The sequence below is a fragment of the Hemitrygon akajei genome, chromosome 10 (assembly GCF_048418815.1).
Source record: "Hemitrygon akajei chromosome 10, sHemAka1.3, whole genome shotgun sequence".
NCBI lineage: Eukaryota > Metazoa > Chordata > Chondrichthyes > Myliobatiformes > Dasyatidae > Hemitrygon > Hemitrygon akajei.
In genome coordinates this window covers 111,298,993-111,306,301 of record NC_133133.1, presented here as the reverse complement: position 1 = coordinate 111,306,301, position 7,309 = coordinate 111,298,993, and the positions used below count along the sequence as shown (strand labels likewise).

The following is a 7,309-nucleotide window of genomic DNA, read 5'->3' as shown; positions in this document are numbered from 1 at the left end:
AATGTAAGCAGAGCGAACCCAATGCCAGTCGCATGACTGGGAGTTTGCAACACCAGTCAAGCGAAGGTCTATGAACAACCTATTTAACTGCAAAATCACGTGCATATTAAAGCAATTCACAGTACAATTAAATTACATTTGCGAAATGTCCAACTAGATATCAGATTAAACACATTGCTGAGGGGAGGGGGATGTTGCAATGATGATTAGTCACCAGCACTAGCAAGGCAGTAGCTTGCGCAGTTATCTCCATACTGGGCAGTGTCACAGACCCTTACAACAACACAAACTACTACCTCAGCCAGTGCACTGGTTAAACGACCAGAAAAAAAGTGGGGGAAATCCAGGAGTTAAAGGCTGGGCAGCTCGTCTTCCTCCTCAAACAGCAGCAGCAGCTCAAATGGTCACTCCCCTTCAGCAAACACAACCCTCCCCACCCAGTCTCCGCCTGCAACCACCGCGCTCCGCCGGCCACATGAAAGCCACAAGGTTCGCTGTAAGACTACAATAAAATATAAAAAGTACACCCCACCCACACACACAAAAGACATCCATCTAGAACGATGGGAGGCGGATGATAAATGCAATCACGGCAGTGCTCTCCCTGAATGTTGTCCTTTTGTAAAAGCATTGTCAACTTCACTAGCGATAGGAAACAATTTTCTTTCTCTCACTGGGGGAGGGAAATTTTCACGGCGTGGGGGCAGGAGGCAAACACAACATGAAAGATCCAAGGCGTACCTCGGAGCAGGAATGCGGTCTCCGCTAGCGAGCTTTGTCCCCCGCTCCACTCGGGGTTGAAGAAAGGGAAAGGCGGCGGCGGATCGGCGGCGCCCGGTGCCCGCCCGCCCGCCAGCCGCCGCCACGCGAGGCCGCCGAACGCCGGGGGCGCGAGCCCGCCGCCCGGAACACGTGCCCGGCCGCCCGGCCGCCCGCCCGCTCGCGAGCGCAGGGGAGCCGAGCGAAACCGAGCGTCGGCCGCCGCAGCGGAGTCGGGGAGCGGCCTCCACCGGAACATGGGAGGTTGCATTAAAAATAAAACAACGCGCCGAGACGGCGTGGAAGGCGGCGGAAAGCAGCGATTCCCGCCCACCGCGGAGCTGGCTCTTACCACCCAACTCACCCGCTGTTTTACCAAAGCCCGGAGCTTTTTTTTCCCGTGAGTACCGCCGATTATTTTTTTTTGCTTTTTATGGGGGGTGGGGGGGAGAGTGCGATTCGAACCGGTACGTGCCTGTCATTTCCTCGGTCGCTCTGCGTCTGCCGATCCCCCCCCCTAGGCCTCTCCCTTTTCCCCCACCGCCCGTCGCTCGCCAGCCAATCAGACCGCCGCCCGCGGACACGCCCCACTATCTGCATGCGACGTCACGGATTCGCCCCGCAGTAACCGCGCTGACTGTCACGTGACTCTCCCCAGAAGCGCGCCATTTTTTGCACAATCGAATTAGGCTTTGTGGTACAGCAAGTAAAGCGGCGCTTTATTTTACAAAAGATTCCTGAATTACAATTAAATACGAAAATGAACAATCTACTGTATCGATCATCTATTGGAAATTTTAGGTCACTGGAATAAATAATAATATACATTCTTAATCTTTCTGACATTTTTGCTCATTTTTCTAAGTCAATTCCTCTTATTTAACCATTTTCCCACAGAGGAGCTAAAGATTGTGCAGTCTCACAAAAGGAGTTATTAACAAGCAGAAGCTGGAAAACGGGAAGATATTCCTTTTAGAAATCTAGAGGTATGAGTTCATATCTTACCATGGCAGCTGTGGAATTTAACGACCTGGAATTTAAAACCAATTGGCCTTGAAACCACTGGACAGTTGTAAAAATCCATCTGGTTCTCTTAATGTCCTTCATCTAAAACCAGAGGCTTTCAAATGAGATCAGCTACTGCAGATGGCTGCTCGTGTTTGCCTTTAGAGAAGGGCATCTGTTATCCTAGTCAGTACCTATAACAATCTGAATGTCTCCTAAATTGTCAAGCAAGCCGTTTGATTGTACAATCAATCACAGCTGAGTTGTCATTTCACAGCTCCAACAACCCAGATTCAATTCAGACCTCCAGTGTTGCCTCTGTGTAGTTTGTGTGACAGAGCACACTGGTTCTTGCCCATTTCCCGAGGACATGCAAATTGTTTGACAAATTGGCTGTTGTAAATTGTCCCTGGTGCATAAGTCAGTTGTTGAATCTAGGGCAATTGATGGAAACCATAGTCTTGCTAAGGTAATTGGTGGAAATGTACGTAATTCACAACCACTGACATTGAGTTGGTTCACTTTAAGAGGCTGGTCTGAGGTGATGATGTAACTACGTAAAGTTTTTACCACACTTTGTGTTCAGTATTTGGAGTACCATAAATTAGCTGTTTTCCTTAAACATAAAAAGTCTCCCCTGTTTTTAGTTCCGAAAACATATATTGATGCTCTAGGACGATTCCAGAGTTATTGAACGTGGCGGCCAACGTAGTCACTTTGAAACTGCCAATCTGAAATCTGGGAATAAAATACTGTTGTTTATTTTGTACAAGCTGGCCTCAGCTACGCAGCAATTCGCGCTACGAGAAATCTCCACCAACACCACCAAATTTTTCTATGTGTAGCTCAGTCAGTAACTCCACAGCTGCGAGAGAACACCGGCCTGAACACAATAAAAACCAATTGCTGAAAGCTCACCCTTTACAGACTTTTGGAGTGTTGGAGCTGAACAGTTGCTTTTCTTGCCTGCCCTTGGCAATGCTAAGCTGTTGGAGCTAATGCAGTCTCTCCTGGGAAATCACCATCCTTGTTTTATTTTTAAAGAGCTCTTCATGCAGCAAATGCCTGATCAAGTCCAGTAAGCCTCGATAATGCACCCGTGAAGGACCTTAGGGAGCTTGGTAAAATGGCTGATGGTCTACACTCAGTCAGGCAGTGACGCATCATTCCTCCTCCTTTCCCTGTCTCAACAGGCTCGGTCAGCAAGGCCCATCAACATAAGGACGCCCGCGGCTGCGAAACAGACGACGCCATGTCAGTGTTTTTCTACCGTGCTCGCTTTAGTGTGAATGCTAGGAAGAGCTAACTGCCTTGCAGCTTTGATAGTATCAGTGCATTGGAACATCAGAGGTCTGTGAACACCATGGGTTCCACATCCCAAGGTTGTCCCCCTGTTCATTATGGACACCCTTTCAGGACGATGCTTCCTGTGTGACATAGGTGCTCAAGTGAGTGTGCTTCTGACTTCGCCTATTGATGAGAAGGTAAGAGCGAGAAAACCTCGCTGGAGGCGGCCAACGGCAGCGGAATTCTGACTTACAGATCACGATGGGTGACGCTCTGCTTCAGTGGGTGACATTATACATGGGTCTTCATGGCTAAGATGTGCTTGGTGCAGATTTTCTTAAGAATTCCTGGCTTGTGGATGTTAAGGATTTTGGGTCGTTACCCTTGCCCCTCCAGTAAGTTCCCCACAACAACTCGGTCAAGCACATGCACCACTACATGTGAGTTTACTCGAATGCTGGGTGAATTCCCAAACCTCACCAAGCCCACATTCTCCGCTACAGTCACAAAACACAGGGTCGGGCACCACATTCCCACATCTGGACTGCCAGTCCATGCCTGTGCGTGTAGACTGGACCCAGAAAAGCTGGCAGCCATAAAGGCTGAGTTTACCAACATGGGAATACTTGGCATTGTTCGTCGGTTGATTAGCCCCTGGGCTTCGCCTCTCCATATGGTCCCTCAGTCCGATGGTGGTTGCTGGCCACGTGCGATTACTAATGCCTTAACAAGGCCACCACCCCCAGTTGTTACCCAGTCCCACACATCCAAGACTTTTTGTCACTTTTAGCCAGAAAGTTTTCTTTTTACAATATTTTTATTCAGAAAAAAAACAAGATTTACAGAGTGCAACACATAGATACATCTCAACATAACTTGTGTACATTCATATATTGTGATAAAATTGATAAAAATGTTACAGCATAACACATATAGCAGAAAGTTAATATTTTCCAAAGTTGCTTTAGTTATGGGCTACCATCAGCTTCCAGTGTATCATCACACCATGACGTATCACCCGCAGTCCAGTGGTCTATGCGAGTGGTTTCACCACTCTTAAAGGCTGCTTTGAGGGCTTTCCTGACTGATGAGTGTTGGCATGACCATCTCCTGGGGCTCAGAACAGCTCCAAAAGAGGAACTGCAGTCATCTGTGGCGAATTGGTATACAGACAGTCATTATGAGTGCCAGGTATTTCATTCCTGACACCATGACTGCTTGGTTGGCCTCTCTGTAGTGTTCCACCCTCCTCAGTAAATTCAATTCCTTTTCACCTATTCCTACCTCCCATCATGGTGTACAGCACTCTTGGGTTCCTGTTGACCTACATTCTGCCTTGTCTGTTTTCATCTGCCATAATGCACACCAGCCCCATTACGATAGCCCATTCTGCCTTTTGGAATGGGGAGAAAAGACTTTTTTTATAGATAAGAGTAGTAAACCTGAAAATTTTCCAGTTTGAAGGATACTGCTGCCATCATGACATGACCATGAGCATGTCAAAACATCTCTGGACAAGCTAGAGGACCTGCTTTTTTTCTACCCAGGGAACGTAGTACCTGAGCTGGGTGGCTCATCCGAGCTCTGGACAAGCTCACAATGCCGGTTTTAGTGAATTCTGGGGGCGGGGGGTGGGGGTCCTGTGTAGGTTACGCAATTGGGGAAAACATACATAATTCGTAACCATTGACATTGAGTTGGAGTTCACTTTAAGAGGCTGGTCTGACGTGATGACGTAATTACGTTAAGGTTTTCCCCATGCTTTATTTTCACTGGAGTACAATAAATGAGTTGTTATGATTTTTCTCAAAATTAAAACACCTCTGCCATTTTTAATTTTGAAAACCTACACTCTCTTCTCTCTGTTGCCATCAGGAAGAAGGTAAAAAAGCCTCAGGACCCACACCACCAGGTTCAGGAACAGTTTTTACCCCTCAGCCATCAGGCTCTTGAACCAGAGGGGATAACTTTACTTGCCCTGTCACTGAACTGTTTCCACGACCTATGGACTCACTTTTAAGGGATCTTCATGTCATGTTCTCAACATCGATTGCTTATTTATTTATTATTATTATTATCTTTCCTTTTGTATTTGCACAGTTTGCTGTCTTTTACAAATTGTTTGTTTGTGCATCCTATTGGGTGCAGTATTTCATTGATTCTATAAATGTTTCCTGGATTTACTGTGTATGCCCACAAAAAACAAATGGTGACATATATGTACTTTGATAATGCATTTACTTAGAAATTTGAACTTTGTGGGGAGAATGAAATGGGATTAGTGTAGAATTAAAACAAATGGCTGCTTTTTAAGAGAGTTCATCTGGGAGAACTTGGAAAGAATATATTGGAATTCATGTAAGTTAATACTTGATGGCTGATGTGGCTTTGATGAGCTAAAAAGTCTAATTCATTGCTGCATGATTCTACATCATAAAGTATGATTTTTCAATTTTCATTCTAAGTATTCAAATTATGCATATTGCCAAAAAAAGCATTTAAAGTGCTGTGCAGAGTTTTTGGCTGTGTAAAAATTTCCTGCTCAGAGCAATGGTTCGTCTGTGCAACTGCAAAAAAAAGAGGGGATGTTGGTTAACAGCAAAAGTGTATGCAATAGATAAAGCTGTCTAATTCCTCAACCAAAAGATCCGATTAAAGTTATGCAGTTCTTATACATATTTTTGTGTAAGATAAGTTAATCATCTAGTGGAGGAGAAGGTCCACATCCTCAGTTCTCAGGAAGTTTTCTGAAGCAAGTCTGAGGCATTCCAAGGAATTGTTAAGTGGGTAATCCATCTAGAACTCTACCATCACAGTACCAAAGGCACTATTCCACAAGATATCAAGAAACAAAAGGGAATACTGACTACAGTAAACGCTAATTGACCAGACATATGTTATGTCTTATATGACCAGACATATGTCTTATCCAATGTTCCCTCTAATTTTTTTTACAGCTGCATGGACCAACCATTGCTCTGAGCAGAAAACCCTTGCAAGGCCTGGATACTGCACAGCAATTTAATTTTTAAAATAATATGCATTTTATGAATATTTAGAATGAAAATTTAAAAATAACGGGTGATTTTATTTATTAATGGAATACTGTACAATAAAGAACATTTTTCAAGTTTTGTAAACTTTTTCTAGCTGTCTCCAATTCCAGCTGCACAACAACAAAGGCTATGTGCGTAGGAGCATTTCAGTTATTGCGCGGCCATGCACCCACGTAGCTTAGAGGGAATAGGATTTGTATTTTATTTTGGCATACTCCAGTGGTTGGGGAGAGGAAGAAACTAGATTATAATCAATTGTAATCTCTCACACTTCAGCAAAAGCCTGAGCTCATTTGACTCAGGCCAAAAAGAAACAACCTAAGGACTTAATATGTAATTTAGAAAAAATCACCCTCACTCTAATAGGAGACTTATTGGAAGATATAACTGTGAGTAGTCCATTGCCCTCATCCCACATTCCTTAATATCTTTGTTTTATCAATCATAAATTTAAAAATAACAATTGAGCTAACATAAATTGCTATTTTGAATAAGTGAGTTACAAATTTCTTGTATCCATTATGCATAGAAGTGTTTTCTAACCTGAAAGGAAATTTTTAAGATCATTGCCCTGAACCAAGAGTCTCCAATGAACAGGGGTAGTATGTCACTGAATCCTCGATGTTGCCTTAGTACTTGAAAGCATCTAATATATCAATCCTTAACCTTCTAACTTCCAGGTAACCACTCCTCGCTATGAAACTCTAACATTAAATTTGTCATAAAATTGTTCTTTTACTCATCTGATATCATACTTTTTATAATTGTATGATCGAATGTACATTTGGAATTGGAACAATTTATTATAGTCACAAGTTTTGTTTCTTTTTGTGTATATTTCATGGCTATCTGGAGAAGACAAATATCAGAGCTGCATTGTACATGCCTACTTTGACAATAAACTTTGAACGTTTTTTACTGAGATACAGATCGGATCATTACACGGTACATTTAGCCTGAGTTGAATGAGCTCAGGCTTTAGGGAAATTTGGGGAGATTACAACTCATTAAGGTAAAACAATGACAAAGCAGAAAAAAGCTCTAAAGAAAATGCAATACAATTACAGTAAATAATAAAGTGCAAGACCATTGTGAGGTCAAGAGTCCAATTTATCATACTAGCATAATATTTAATATTCTTATAACAGCCAGGTCCTTGATCTTGGTGGTATGTGCTGTCAGATTATCTTTATACCATTGGT

General features: G+C 43.4%; 1 long non-coding RNA gene across 1 annotated transcript; it reads left to right on the top strand.

Annotated features, from left to right (window-relative positions):
• The first annotated feature begins 1,656 nt into the window (after nt 1-1,656).
• On the top strand, nt 1,657-7,029 carry LOC140734576 (uncharacterized). Its single transcript, XR_012100564.1, has 2 exons — nt 1,657-1,745; nt 2,958-7,029. It is a non-coding gene; the product is annotated as an uncharacterized lncRNA (long non-coding RNA).
• The last annotated feature ends 280 nt before the right edge of the window (nt 7,030-7,309 follow it).